A 16,746-nucleotide genomic window follows, 5' to 3' on the forward strand; every position below is an offset into this window, starting at 1 on the left:
AACTTAGGATGAAAGGTTGGAAGATTTACCAAGCCAATGGCCCCTGAAAACAGGCAGGAGTAGCAATACTTATCTCTGACAAAGTAGACTTCAAACCTACATTGATCAAACGAGATAAAGAAGGACATTCCATACTAATAAAAGGGGAAATAGATCAAAAGGAAATAATAATTATCAACCTGTATGCACCCAATGTTAATGCACCCAATTTCACCAAACATAACCTGAAAGACCTAAAAGCATATATATATATGCCAACACAGTGTTTGTGGGAGACTTTAACACCCCATTATCATCAATAGATAGGTCATCCAAACAAACAATCAATAAAGAAATACAAGATCTAAAATATGCAATAGATCAAATGGACCTAGCTGATGTCTACAGAACATTTCATCCAACTTCTATACAATATACATTCTTCTCAGCAGCCCATGGAACCTTCTCCAAAATAGATCATATCCTAGGGCACAAAGCAAGTCTCAGCAAATATAAGAAAATAGAAATTATACCGTGCATACTATCTGATCACAGTGCAGTAAAAGTAGAACTCAACAACAAAAGTAAAGACAAAAAACAAGCAAACAGCTGGAAACTAAATAACTAATTACTAAATGAACAATGGATCATCGATGAAATAAAAGAGGAAATTAAAAAGTTCCTGGAAGTCAATGAAAATGAAAACACAACCTACTGGAACCTATGGGACACAGCTAAGGCAGTCCTGAGAGGAAAGTTTATAGCCATGAGTGCATATATTAAAAAGACTGAAAGATCCCAAATCAATGACCTAATGATACATCTCAAACTCCTAGAAAAACAAGAACAAGCAAATCCCAAAACAAATAGAAGGAGAGAAATAATAAAAATAAGAGCTGAAGTCAATGAAATACAAACAAAAAAAACCATACAAAGAATTAATGAAACAAAAAGTTGGTTCTTTGAAAAAATAAAGAAGATCAATAGACCCCTGGCAAACCTGACTAAAATGAGGAGAGAAAAAAACCAAATTAGTAGAATTAGGAATGCAAAAGGGGAGATAACAACAAACACCATGGAAGTCCAGGAAATCATCAGAGACTACTTTGAGAACATATATTCAAATAAATTTGAAAATCTTAAAGAAATGGACAGATTTCTAGATACATATGATCATCCAAAAGTGAACCAAGAGGAAATTAATCACCTGAATAGACCTATAACACAAAATGAAATTGAAGCAGCAATCAAGAGTCTCCCCAAAAAGAAAAGTCCAGGACATGATGGATTCTCTGCTGAATTCTATCAGACCTTTAAAGAAGAATTGATACCAACCCTCCTTAAACCGTTCCATGAAATAGAAAAGGAAAGAAAACTGCCAAACACATTTTATGAAGCCAGTATTACACTTATCCCAAAACCAGGCAAAGACACCTCCAAAAAGGAGAACTGTTGGCCAATCTCCTTAATTAACATTGATGCAAAAATCCTCAACAAAATAATGGCAAACCAAATTCAATAACACATCAAAAAGATTATTCAACACGACCAAGTAGGCTTCATCCCAGGGATGCAGGGGTGGTTCAACATACGAAAATCAATAAACGTAATAAACCACATTAACAGAAGCAAAGACAAAAACCACTTGATCATCTCAATAGATGCAGAAAAAGCCTTTGATAAGATCCAACACCATTTCATGATAAAAGCTCTAAGAAAACTAGGAAATGAAGGAAAGTACCTCAACATTATAAAAGCTATATATGACAAACCTATAGCCAGCATTATACTTAATGGAGAAAAACTGAAACCATTCCCTCTAAAATCAGGAATGAGACAAGGGTGCCCACTGTCTCCACTCCTATTCAACATAGTACTGGAATTCCTAGCCAGAGCAATTAGGCAAGAAGAAGGAATAAAAGGAATACAAATAGGTAAGGAAACTGTCAAAATATCCCTATTTGCAGACGATAAGATTCTATACCCTAAAGACCCAAAAAACTCTACTCAGAAGCTTCTAGACATCAATAGCTATAGCAAGGTAGCGGGATATAAAATCAACATAGAAAAATCATTAGCATTTCTATACACTAACAATGAGCAACCGAAAAAGAATGTATGAAAACAATTCCATTTACAATAGCCTCAAAAAAAATCAAATACCTAGGTGTAAACCTAACAAAGGATGTGAAAGACCTCTACAAGGAAAACTATAAACTTCTGAAGAAAGAGATTGAGGAAGACTATAGAAAGTGGAGAGATCTCCCATGCTCATGGATTGGTAGAATCAACATAGTAAAAATGTCGATACTCCCAAAAGTAATCTACATGTTTAATGCAATTCCCATCAAAATTCCAATGACATTCATTAAAGAGATCAAAAATCTATCGTGAAATTTATATGGAAACACAAGAGACTACGAATAGCCAAGGCAATACTCAGTCAAAAGAACAATGCTGGAGGTATCACAATACCTGACTTCAAACTATATTACAAAGCAATAACAATAAAAACAGCATGGTTGGCACAAAAACAGACATGAAGACCAGTGGAACAGAATAGAGGACCCAGATATGAAGACACACAACTATAACCAACTTGTCTTTGACAAAGGAGCTAAAAATAGACTATGGAGAAATAGCAGCCTCTTCAACAAAAACAGCTGGGAAAACTGTTTAGCAGTCTGCAAAAAACTTAAACTAGATCCATGTATATCACCCTATACCAAGATTAACTCAAAATGGATCAAGGATCTTAATATCAGACCACGAACTCTAAAGTTGATAAAGGAAAGAGTAGGAAATACTCTGGAGTTAGTAGGTATAGGTAAGAACTTTCTCAACGAAACCCTAGCAGCACAGCAACTAAGAGATAGCATAGATAAATGGGACCTCATAAAACTAAAAAGCTTCTGTTCATCAAAAGAAATGGTCTCTAAACTGAAGAGAACACCCACAGAGTGGGAGAAAATATTTGCCAACTATACATCAGACAAAGGACTGATAACCAGAATATATAGGGAACTTAAAAAACTAAATTCTCTCAAAACTAATGAACCAATAAAGAAATGGGCAAGTGAACTAAACAGAACTTTCTCAAAAGGAGAAATTCAAATGGGCAAAAAACACATGAAAAAATGCTCACCATCTCTAGCAATAAAGAAAATGCAAATTAAAACCACACTAAGATTCCACCTCACCCCTGTTAGAATAGCCATCATTAGCAACACCACCAACAACAGGTGTTGGCGAGGATGCGGGGAAAAAGGAACCCTCTTACCCTGTTGGTGGGAATGTAAACTAGTACAACTACTCTGGAAAAAAATTTGGAGGCTACTTAAAAAGCTAAACATTGATCTACCATTTGATCCAGCAATACCACTCTTGGGGATATACCCAAAAGACTGTGACACAGGTTACTCCAGAGGCACCTGCACACCCATGCTTATTGCAGCACTATTCACAATAGCCAAGTTATGGAAACAGCCAAGATGCCCCACCACTGACGAATGGATCAAGAAAATGTGGTATCTATAAATTATGGAATTTTGTGCAGCCATGAAGAAGAACGAAATGTTGTCATTCGCTGGTAAATGGATGGAACTGGAGAACATCATTCTGAGTGAGGTTAGCCTGGCCCAAAAGACCAAAAATCGTATGTTCTCCCTCATATGTGGACATTAGATCAAGGGCAAACACAACAATGGGATTGGACTTTGAGCACATGATAAAAGCAAGAGCACACAATGGAGGGGTGAGGATAGGTAAAGACACCTAAAAAATTAGCTAGCATTTTTTGCCCTCAACGCAGAGAAACTAAAGCAGATACCTTAAAAGCAACTGAGGCCAATAGGAGAAGGGGACCAGGACCTAGAGAAAACATGAGATCAAAAAGAATTAACCTAGAAGGTAACACCCATGCACAGGAAATCAATGTGAGTTGATTATATACTCCCTGTATAGCCATCCTTATCTCAACCAGCAAAAACCCTTGTTCCTTCCTATTATTGCTTATACTCTCTCTACAACAAAATTAGAAATAAGGGCAAAATAGTTTCTGCTGGGTATTGAGGGGGTGGGGAGAGAGGGAAGGGGTGGAGTGGGTGGTAAGGGAGGGGGTGGGGGCAGGGGGGAGAAATGACCCAAGCCTTGTATGCACATATGAATAATAAAAAAATTTAAAAAATTAAAAAATAGTAAAAAAACTTGAACAGATATTTCTTTTAAAAAGACAACAGCCAAGTTGCCCCACTACTAACCAATGGATTAAAAATGAGGTATTTACACACAATGGAATTTTACTCAGTCATGAAGAAGAGTGAAATCTTGTCATTCGTAAGTAAATGGATGGAACAGGAGAAAGTCATCTTTAGTGAAGTTAGCCAGGTTCATAAGGCCAAAAATCATATGTTCTCCTTCATATGCAGACTTTAGACCTAAAACAAATGCAGTAATATGATTGGACATGGATCACATGCTAAGGACAGAACACATACATGAGGAATAGGGAAAGGTAGGAAACCCAAAACTTGAAAGTATTTGATGTGCCCACTGCAAAGGAGGTAATACGGTAACCTTAAAATGACAGACGTCACTTATTCGAAGGTGACCAGGAAGTAGTGAAGAGGTCTGGAAGATATAAATCAGTGTGGGTTATAATACACTTGTGCATGGAAGCAATGCTAGGAATTGCTCTGTATGGCTATCCTTATCTCAAACTAGCAAAAATGCTTTGTCTTTCTTATTATCTCTTGTGTCTTCTCTTCAACAAAATTGGAGAAGAGGGCAGAACAGGTTCTGCCTGGAAGCAAGGAGAGTGGGGGTAAGAGGGAGGGGGAAGGGACAGGGGCAAGGGCAGGGGGGAGAAATGGCCCAAACAATGTATGAACACATGAATAAATAAAACAAACAAAAAAACTAAATTTTAAAAATGATAAATAAAAAGACATGCTGAATTATTAGAAAACCACCTAAAAGTTACTACTTTTCTCTTTATATTTTAGCTGAATTTCTTGATCATCTTCTTGACTCTGTCTCCCACCACAATTTGTTTCACCTAATTTCCAAGAAAATCCTTTCACTTAATTAAAAAATGTTTCATATAAATATGAATATATATATCTGATATACTTTAATTTTTAAAATGCAGTTCTGTTTATTGGGATACCATCTTCATTTCAGGTTCATCTTCCCTAAAACACTGAATGAATGATCTGTCTTTTCCAACTTCCATTAAAAAAAACACACGTACAAATGACCAACAAGTAAAAGAAAAAATGCTCCACATCAGAAATCATTATGAAAATGCACATCAAAACCATAGTAAGACACCACTCATGACTGTTAGAATAGCTTTTATCAAAAAAGGTACGATAAGTGTCAGACACAGTGCAAAGATACAAAAATCTCTTAGACACTGTTGATAGGAATGTAAATAAATACAGCTATTATGGAGAACAGCATGAAGGATTTTCAAAAAAAAACTAAAAACAGAACTACCATCAGTCATTAATTCTACTTCTGGCTATTTAGCCAAAGAAATTGAAATGAATATGTTAAAAGAATATCTGTACTCCTATGTTCACTGCAGCATTATTCAAAATAGTCAAGATATGGAATGAACCAAAGTACTGGTCATTAATGGATAAGTAGATAAAGAAAATATGGTAAATATGCATATATATAAAATGCAGCTTTTTTAAGTGGTGGAAACAATATGGAAAAATCTAGAGGATATTATGCTAGTTGAAATAACCCAGGCACAGGCAGACAAGTATCAGGTGACCTCATTTATGTATGGAATCTAGTAGATAAACTCATACATGTGGAAAGTAGAACAACAGTCACCAAAGGTTGGGGGAGGGGCAAGGAGGGAAAGAATGGGGGGGTTTGATCGAAGGGTACAGTTTCAGATAAGACAAAAGAATTAGGTTTTGAAATCTGTTGCACAGCACAATGACTATAGTCAATAAAAATGTTTTATACATTTCAACATAACTAAGAGAGTCGATTACAAGTGTTTCACCACAAATAAGCCAGGAGGATTACAAATTCAAGGCCAGCCTGGCCTACATAGTGTTTCAAAACAAAATTTTAAAAATGGCAAGTCAGATAATGGACCATTAATGAACTTGATTTAATCATGTCACATTCTGCACATATATCAAAACATCATTGCATTACCCCATAAATGTGTATCATTATGATTTGTCAATCAAAAATATTAATAAGTTTTTTAAATAAAAGGAAACAAAATGATTAAAATGAAAAATAGTAGACACTCTATTGCCAACTAAGTGCCAGGCACCAGGTCCTCATTTCCCATTCCCCTGCTACCTGGCTCTATGAATTATTTGAGCTTGCCAGGCCCTTCAAGTCTCAAGAGATTGTGCCTCACATTTCCGGCACCTTGAATGTTTTCTCATAGCTCTTTGAACTGTGAATTATTTCATAATAATTCACATAATTATTATTTCATAATAATTTCACATAATTATTTCATAAACACTCTATCTTAAGTAGAGCATCCCCTAAATCATCTATACTAATTCCTCATTTATCAGATACAATATCGGAAAATATATTTTATTTTTCTTGATCATAATCTGCTTTCTATGAAAGCAGGTAATGTTTGTCTTTTTCACTACATGTAGAACAGTCCTATCAAAGAGCAGGAAGACAAAATATTTTTGAATGAGTGGATGAGTCAATAGCTGATTGAGGACCTAACAATCAAGAAGATAAACCTCAGCCCCTGTCTTTCTGGAGCTTACCTTGTCCAGGGAACAAAATAAACCATAAGGACCACAGCTTATAAATTTAACAGCCAGCTACACAATGAATTCAATTCCACTTAAAAATTCTTGTGTAAGGCAAACTTCCACCAACCTTACCCATATTAAAATAAATAAAAAGGCAAAGCATATGAATAGATTTTTCCAATACCTAAAACCACAATCCTAAGCAATCTAGAGCCTCCTGTATTTTCACTTCTTTTTTGAGAGCACTTTCTCTTCAACTTTGGTTTGTTTCCTTCTGAATTTCGGTACTATTTTGATCCCAACTACTGTTTTCATTTGACAGGGAAGGACAATCTCAGCTGTAGAGAGGAAACAAGAATTTGTAGAAGATGAGCAATGGTAATTTTCTCACGCTCAATCCGAATGGAGACCATATTCCTGTGCATATTGCCAGCAAACAGTCTTCTATTATATATATTGCTTAGACATAATCTTGCTGGAATTTGAAAAGCTAGTGGTCTGTAAGTAGTTTCCATATGACAGTAACATACAACAAAAGTGGACGACACCTCTAGGTAGGATAGGAAAGTCTGGATTCTCTCTCTCTCTCTCATATTTCTGAAATAAGCAGAAATTCACTTATGACAAAATTGGAAAATGATTATCAGAGAGTTTAAACCACTGCCCACATTTATGCAGGTGGTGATGTAGGAATTACATTCCTGCTACTGCTCTTTATGAATCCAAAGTATAGGTTCCCCCGTTAGTCCTGTGGTGTGGGAATGGCATACGTGATTATTTACCCCTTTGTTAATTTATCTCTTCTGAAACTTACATAAACATTTCTGCCAACCTCAGATACAATTGTGCATACTTGATTCCCTACTTGCCAAATTAGAAGAAAAGTTTTTTTGTCTTGAAATTCTGTTCTTCCATTAAATTGCACCAAAACATAGAGTCCATTGGCTAAAACAATATTTTTTTTTCAAAATTACATAAAAGCAAAAAGCCAAATTCCAACCTGCTGCTACTGGTGTGGCCCTTTATCATTCTAGAGTGCTGTCATCACAGCATCATTCTCTCACCAGCCAAGCTCCTTGCTCAGAGCACTACTTGTCTTTAAAGAAGAATGATCTCATGAGATCAGCCATAGGGACTCCAGTGTGAGACTGGTGTTCAGTTTTACAACCACATTCAGCTACTGTCCCCCAATACAACACTGTGTGGAGGTGACTGACTCTGGAAAAAATTTTGATATCACACATAGTGAGAAGCAACAATCCATCAGCCTATGTCTTCCCACTCTTAAGAAGAATTGTATTTTTTAAGTAATTTGTATTAATTGTACAATGTGAGGAGTTTCACTGTGATAGTTCCGTATATGCATGTAATATTATTTTACATCTTCACTCCCTCTAATACTCTTTCTTATCCCTCCACTCACCTTTGCATCTTTTGTGAAATTTTTAAATTCATCATGACTTTTTTTCATACCCACATACAACGTAATTTGATCATGTTTTCCCCTTTCCCTTTGCCTTTTTTTTTCCCTCTTCCACCTCCCACTGGTTCCTCCCTGACAAATAGTCCCCCTTTTATCTTCATGTCCCTTTTTTCACTCTAAAACTGAAACATGTAAGAGAAAGCATGTGGTATTTGTCTTTCTGAATCTGGCTTAACATTGTGATCACCAGTTCCATCCAGCTTCCTGCAAACAGTATAATCTCATTTTTCTATATGGCTGAATAATACTCCATAATGTACATATATTTTCTTTATCCATTCATCTATTGGTGGGCACCTAGGCTGATTAAGGAGAATTTATTGGAAATGTCTCATGCCTTTTTCTGCAACTGAAACTTCAATAATTCCACCCAGCTTCACTTCAGTAATTCTCTCTTAATTAGAATCTCCAGGAAAAGGGACAGGATTTCCGTCCCTTCTCTTTTAAAAAGTTTTGGGATCTTCATGCAAATTTATTCTGCTCATGTTCTTCAGAGATCAACAATTGCATGCAATTGATCTAGGAGTGGCACTCTTGATAAAGTTATAAAAGCTTACTATATGTTATTTCAAAACAATGGCTGCATTCTCACTATATATTTGTATAATTAAAGAACCAACTCAAATGAGCTTTCAAAAGAAAGTCAGCTACCTTCAATAGAAATATTAAAATAAAACCAAAGACTGCTTTGCTAAGGATCAATAAACATTTAAATGGTATTTATGAAACATTAACTCAATATCAGACATTGAATCAGGCCTGGTGCCTGTCTTTCACAACTCAGAGTTCAGAACTAGATAAAGAACTAGACTTCATTATAAGAAAACATAGTGTATGAAATACCAGAGGAATACTGAAGAGAAAGCAATTAATCTGATCTACTGAAGGGAGGCTAGGGCCAGTGAACAGTGAAGAGGCAACACTTAACCAAGAGTTAAAGCTATTTCATCAAGCAGAGAAGCCAAATCAAATATCCATTACTGATGGTCTGTTGTATATATCAATTTGGCTAGCCTACAGTTCTCAATTATTCAGTAAAACACTAATCTGGATGTTACTGAGACACTACTTTATAGATGTGATTAAAGTCCATAATCAGTTGACTTAAATAAGGGGGATTATCCTAGGTAATCTGGGTAGGCATAATTCAATTGGTTGAATGAAAATCAGTACTTGGGCTTCCTTGAGAGACGGGAGAATGTGGACATAGCTTTAGCCTATGTCTGAAAGGTCCAGTCTGATGACCTATCCTATGGATTTTAGATTTGCCTCACCACCCCTGCAGTCACATAAGCCAATTTATTGCAATAAATCTCTTAAAATTTATTTCCTACTGGTTAACCTCTGATTAAGGTCAACCACAGGTCAAATTTTGATACCTACAAGTGGAATACTGCTGTGATAAACACTGCAAACTGTAGAAATGGTTTGGAAATTTGGCAATGGGAAGAAATTGAAAAAATTTTAAGGAACATGATAGGAAAAAAACTATATTGCTTTTGATAGACTGTTAGTAGGTATATGAACTCTTCTTAGAGTTCAAGAAGAAATGAAGTCTATTGTAGAAAACAATTGCTGAAGAGAACAGGTAACTAAGTATACAAGTAAACAAACCTTTGCAAAGCAAATCAGAAATTTTGTCACTAGCAGGATACTCAAGCAACCATGAGAGCCTCAAATAAAGACCTCCATCTACACTTAGATAGACCTCTGTGAGAAGGCCTGACTGCTGTCCCCTACTAATAGTCCTTTCTAGCTCAAATCAGCCAAAGAATGGTCATCGTCCCATTTTCCTAAAAGCAGTTAGGGTTACTTCTTTGGAGTGGGGAATGAGACAGAGAAGGAGGGCCTCTGGGAAACCTCCATTGTGACCTTCCTACGACCTTAAAGGGTGGAAAGAAGGAAAAGCAGGACTGAAGATGTGAGGACCAGGACCAACCAATCAGAATGTTGCAGGAACAGCCAACCAAAATGTTGCTTTATACATAATTAATTAGCATAGAGTTTGAGCAACACCCTGGAGAGAATGGATAAGAATCTCAGACTACAGTTACTTCTTGGGCACCCTCTCCTGGGAATCTCCCCAACTCTGGGGGCTCTACTCTCCCATTTTACACTTTTCTATCTCAATAAACTCCCCTGCTTTAAAAAAAAATACTAAAGTATCCAAATTTGAAGCTCAGGATCTGCTTTAAGGGAAGATCTCCAGCTCAGAGTTGGAGTCCCCACAGGGCTACACCGAGGAGTGGGGGAAAATACAAATTCAGATGTACACTTGGAAGCATTGCAACCCGGCCTTGAATGGGCTTCTTTCTCAATTGATTGTGATGACTTTCCATCACCCTTGATGCTTACTAGAGAATAAGATGAACCCTTCCACAAGCAGGAGAACATCATTCAGAGCCTGAGTAATTTGTCACAGAAAATGCCAGGCCTTACTATAACAATAACAACTATAATGTAAAAAAAATAAGATGAGCTGAAAAACATACAGAAATAGATGTACAAACGCCCATATTAATTTTGTGTATAGCAAACTACTACAAATTCAGACATTAAAGCAAAACTCATTTATTATCTCACAGTTTCTGAAGGTTAGAAGTCCATGCACAATGTAACTAGTTCTCTACTTGATATCTCACAGGGCTGAAATCAGAGGGGCTGCATTGTTATCTGGAGCTTGCGTCCTCTTGCAAGTTCATTCTGGTTGGTGGAAAAACTGAGCTCCTTACTCAGGAAAGAGGGAAAGGAGAAGAGAATGATGCAGCATCAGTAATATTATAACACATGATATATGAAGGTAGAGGATATAAGGATGTGTATTGAAAGCTGTTGAAAAATGGGGGAAGGGTGGAAGTAAAAGAATAAGGGAGAGCAATGGAAGGAGTTGAATGGACCAAAGTAAAGTATACTCACAGTGGGCATACATTGAGACACCCTTTTGAACATCAGCTTAAATATTAATAAGGAAAACCATGACTGTAAAATAGGTACAGTGGGGGTTGGGGTACTAGTGGGAGGGGGATGGTGAAGGAAGGAGATTAAGGTGACAGTATATGGTTGATGGACTTCATATACCTATATGAAACAGAACTAAGAAACCTCTTGCAATTGCTTTAAGTGGGGTGGGGAGGGGCTAAGGGGGAGAGATGATGGGGGCAATGTAACTAATGTACAATAAAAATCTAATCAAAGTTGTCACTATGAATCACCCTCTGTATAATAAATATAGCCTAATTTTTAAAAAAATTATAAAAAGAAAAATTGAGTTCCTTATGGTTGTAGATTTCAAAGCCCCATTTTCCTGCTGACTGCTCAGCTCTTAGAGGCCACCCTTAGGTATTGTCCATGTGGCCTTTTTCAAAGTCAGCAATAGAATCTGTCTGCAGTCTCCTACGAAGAAATTTTAGGATAGACTGACTGTCTCATCCCTTTGTTAGGTCATGTGACCCACAATAATCGTGAAGGAAGGGGTTGTACATGAAACATACGCTGGGTGGGGAGGGTAGAGGAGACACCATAGGGACAATTTTACAACTCTTCCTACCAAATGATTCAAACATTGATTTTATGCATGAATGATAAGTTTTTTAAAATGTGTAACAAAGCTAAATAAAAAACTCAAATAGAAATATTACAACTGAAAATGCAGAAGGTAGAATTAAGAGTCAATACAAGATTTAGCAGCAAATTAGATGAAGCAAAAGAAAGACTTAGTCAAGTAGAATACGAATCAACTGAAAAAACAGACCAAAACAGAGAATAAATAACAATATGGAAAATACAGATAAAGAGTAAGAAATATCTCTTTCTAATACAATGTAATTAAAGTCCCAGAAGAAGATTAAGAAGAGAAAAAGCATATTAAGCATTCTAAGCAGGACAAATATGAAGGAATTCACCAAAAATACCAAAAAGAAAAAAATTAAAACAGACAGAAGAAAAGACAATGACTTTTAAAAAGAGAAACAAGACTTAAGGCTGATTTTCAATAGAAACAATAGAAGTCAGAGATCAATGGGAGAATCTCTTTAAAGGACAGAAAAAAATGACAAACACAAATATAGAGCTCTATACCCAGTGGAGAAAACTCTTCAAAGGGAATGTAAGATAAAGACATTTCCAGATAAGAAAAAACTAAAATAATTCACATCCAGTATATCTGTGCACACACACAAAAAAAAAAAAAAGAAAAAAAACTTAAGAGAAAATTTCAGCCAGAAGAAAAATGTTCCCAGATAGAATCACAGAAGTGAAGTCAGAAATAAAAAAAAAATAGAAATGGTCAAAATGTTGGTAAATAAATTCAGGCTATAAAAAAAATAAATATTTATGGGTTTAAAATATATATAATTATAATGAATATTTTTAAAGCATGAGGATAAATGAATTTGAAGTACTTAAAGTCCTAGTATTGATGGGAAGTTGGTAAAAATATTAATTTTTTTCAAATTTCAAAAATTTAAAATCAATCTTATATTACCTAGAATAACCATTTGAAGTATAACAAAAGAATGCTTATGTAAGATTCTAATAAAGTGGAGAGATGGGATTAGAAATATGCAAATATTTCTAATTATATTTCTAATTATGCATCTTCATAATTAAAGCAAGAAAGAAAAATAATTACACATTAAAAATGAGTCAAACAGAAAATAAATGATTTTAAAATAGGAGTTTTAAATGCACAAATTTATCAATGGTTTTATTTAATCCTAATGGGCTAAATATCCAATTAAAAGACACACATTGTCAGACTAGGGGGGAAAAAACTCTACATGTTTATATATCCTGAATATAATGACACAGAAAGGTTAAAAGTGAAAGAAATTAAAGAGATGAGACATGCAAAAACTCAGCAAAAGAAGCCTGTGCAACGATACTAATATCATCCGATATAGATTTTAAGGTAAGAAGCAATATTGGAGATAAAGATGCATATTTCACAATAAAAGGCTCAATTTACCGGATATAATAATTGTAAATTTGTATGTACCTAATAATATAATATCAAATGCATAAAGCAAAACCTTACTGAAAAAGGAACTATGATCATAATCGATGAACATGGCCCTGGTTGTAACTCACCATTCCTTTACACTCATAGAATCTGGGACTCACTGCTTCCTATCTGTAGGATTTGGGCTTTTAATATTTATTGTACCATTTTCTTTCCATTCCCCTAAGTTGATGACTGAATGCCCTTAATCTACACAGTTTCCAAGGCCCAGTCCAAACATCACCTCCTCCATGGAGCTTTCCCACAGTCTACTATTTAAAAATATGTAATTTTTTTAGAGATCCATCTAAGTTTCTTGGCATCTTTCACTGTACGCTCTCATTATTTTTGCACATGTATTAAGTTCTTCTTTTATTAAGGCAGAGCGTCCATATGCTTTAGTTTTGCATGGATTATGCCTAACAGAACAGGGTCCAAAAACTGTAATGAGAACACAATAAATATCTGTTAAATAAATGAACGATGAATTTTCCCAGCTACCTTTCTTCCAAAAGGGCCAACCAACCCTAAAATATGTGAAAGAGAAAGCAATAGAAACCTGTTTCTGGAGAAAATGAGCACTATTTCAGATAAGTTTCCCAAGCCAGAAAGCATTTATAACTTCCATAGTGAACTGTGTCGCAAAACAGGTCCAACCGGTGGCAGAATTCCACTGGCATAAAATCCCATCCTGCTAAGATATTGAAGCCCTGGTCATGTGCTCCAGGTAGAGCAGATCTTGCTGGCTAGAGCTGGATCCTCCTCCTTATTTCACAAGCAAAGAATTGGTTAAAACTATCATACTACTCTTTACCTTACCCTTGATTTTTTTTTTTTTTTACCTTTTCTGTACCTGAGTAAAATAGTGTTAAGAGGTAATTGGTTGAGAACATGGAATTACATGAGTATAATAACCCAACTCTACCACTCTAGCTGCCTGACTTTGACCAGAAGTTCTAATGTCACTTACACTACTTTTTTTATAGGTCAAGAAGAAAATTAAATAAGAAAATCCATGTTATGCCACCCAAAACACCCTTCTCCACCTTCTCCATCTCTTACAATGCAGCAGATTCATCTTTTACTCAAAAAAATCCTTTGGTTGAGAGGTGAGAGGCAATACATCCACTCCCATAATCTTCCTGGAAAACAGGAGAGATTTATCCTGGCTGACTGGCAATTCCAGAGCTTTGCAGCCATTCTGAGGATTCTGTGTGCACTGGATGAAACTGGATTTCCAATAAACTACTCCAAGCCAGGGCATCGCCCAGCCTAAGGCTCTGGTTCTAGTGTAAAACTGGGCTGAGTTTGCCATCTAGAGGACACAAGTGCACAAGCAGGCCCCACAGGGATTTCTGCAGAAATGTACTGAAGCTCCATTCCCCCACTAATGAACATTTGTTGAGGATGTGCTATGAACCAGGCACTGCTGTAGGGACAGAGCACAATGCAGCCTCTGCCCTCAGTGAGCTCACAATCTAGTGTTCAAATGAGACCTGGTTCTTGGAAGGAAGAATATTCCAACTCCAGTAGCACAGGAAAATTCATCCTGTGCCCACTGATAAATCATACAGCCAGGAAGGCTTGCACTCCGAGATTAGATTCTAATTTTCTGGACACTCAAGCTGAGTTGGACAGCAGAGGACCCCACCCCTCATTTGCTGCCAAAGGGAGGCAAAGCCAGCTGACCAAGACCACACAGAAAGTAGCAGAGCTGGACCAGGAAACCACTCTTACCATGCCTGTGCTCCTTCTAGCTCACCAAGGGATTGACCTGTGCCTGGAGTAGCCAGATGCCAAAGCAGAGAGACCAGAAAGCAGTGTGTACACAGCCTTCTGGACTAAGTGGCTTTTAAGGGCAGTTTTTCAGAAGTCAACAGTTTTAATATCTTGTCGAGACTCTCATTTACCAATGTGGAAGAAATGAGGAACTTTGCCTCTGGCCTGGATTCACATAGCTCTTCTCACCCTATAAATCTGGTCCATTTGGAGAAAGTCTCTCTGACTTTCACGGGTGTTCCTTCAGTTACCAGGAATGTCTGTACATTTGGAATTGTGCTTACGGTCTAAGAATCCCTTGGCTTTTGAAAGGCGGTAACGCGGCTACATACAATTCGGGACATTTAAGCTGGAAGGAAATCTCTTTTCCAAAACCAAGAGTGTACTCCAGAATTCTAAAAATTGTACCAGCATTACACTCTGTTCAGACCTATGTCATAGCTCACTATTGCCTTTGCAGCCAGTTTTCTCTCAGCAACAAGCATGCATCCTGCACCTGCTATGTGCCAGGCACTAGGCTAAGCAAAGCACTGAGAAAAGAGTGACAAACAAGATATCCACAGCCATCGCCCTCATGAAGCTTGTATAATATCCAGATGATTATCCACATAATTATGTCAAGATATGATGAGTGCATCAAAAGGAAAACAATAGCTTCTTTGAGTGGGCACCAAGGATTAATTAACTGCAGAAACTGAACTTGTGATAAGTTTTTCTGATCACTCCCTATGACCCCTATGGGGTCATAACATCCTGTACACACTTTTCTTAGAGATTTAGCTACTCAATTTATTTTTGACACTGCTTTTCAAATTTTCCTTTGATTTTGTGTGATTTTTGTTAGAGTTAAAACTTATCTGTATACTCACAAAACTTCCAGCTTCTTGAGGTCAGAAGAAAATTCCTATTTATCTCAACATATTCCATGGCTACTAAACACTGAGTTGAATATTTTAATTAATAAATGAAAGAATCAAATGTGTTCATCAGTCTTCCAATCAATTTCAAATATTACTGACAAAAGCACATCCATAAAGTCTTTCATTTGTAATGCATGAGACTCTGAACACAGTTATTGATGATCAACAAAAATTTTAAAGTTACATGGTTTCATCCAAGCATACCATTGCAAGTTATTTGTCATTTGCTACACAAGCAATCTTCAGAAATGGTGCTGGATGCAGTTTGGAGCAGGAGGTGAGCTTTACATAAATAACCTTAAGATACTTGAAGCTCCTCAGAAATGACTGTGCCTAACACTAGCAGGAATAATAAACTTAATGAAAATAGAAATAACTGGGTTAATCTTTGCTGAAACCTTAAATCTGACTATAACTATTAGAAAGAGCTGCTTCTGTGGAGCCCTGAGTCCCAGGACTGGTAAGAGGGGGCCAAGCTTGGGAACAATCCAAAGACTGTGTCACAGAAGAACAGGAACTTGCCAGGGTACATTCAGTTTCTATATACATATATATGAAACATTGAGTAATAGTTTAACTCTCCAACTTTATTTTTAAATGAATCCAGGTTTAAATTTTTTAAAAGTCATGATTTCTTCTAGTCCCATCATGCCCCTTTGATCCCATCCACCCAACGCACTTTTAATCACTCTTTAGGACTTTGGTCAGCTCATATTTGGGCCTGATGCTCACCTCAACCCTCAAAAAAAGCACACCCCATACAGTGCATGGTCCATAATTCTAATCATAAGTTTTGAACTGGAAACCTACTGCAAGCAAAAGCTA

The 16,746-nt window shown here is 36.5% G+C and overlaps 1 long non-coding RNA gene across 3 annotated transcripts in view; it reads right to left on the reverse strand.

The window, feature by feature from the left end:
• LOC141421740 (uncharacterized) overlaps window positions 1–16,441 on the reverse strand; it is a 156,299-nt gene extending 139,858 nt beyond the window's left edge. For 2 of the 3 annotated variants that reach the window (XR_012446443.1, XR_012446444.1), the window contains exon 1: window positions 14,960–16,441. This is a non-coding gene — a long non-coding RNA (uncharacterized lncRNA). The remainder of the gene's footprint in view (window positions 1–14,959) is intronic. The other variant, XR_012446442.1, reaches the window with a different exon arrangement.
• Between the last annotated feature and the right edge of the window lie 305 nt (window positions 16,442–16,746).

The sequence above is a fragment of the Castor canadensis genome, chromosome 3 (genome assembly GCF_047511655.1).
Source record: "Castor canadensis chromosome 3, mCasCan1.hap1v2, whole genome shotgun sequence".
NCBI classification, from domain to species: Eukaryota; Metazoa; Chordata; class Mammalia; order Rodentia; family Castoridae; genus Castor; species Castor canadensis.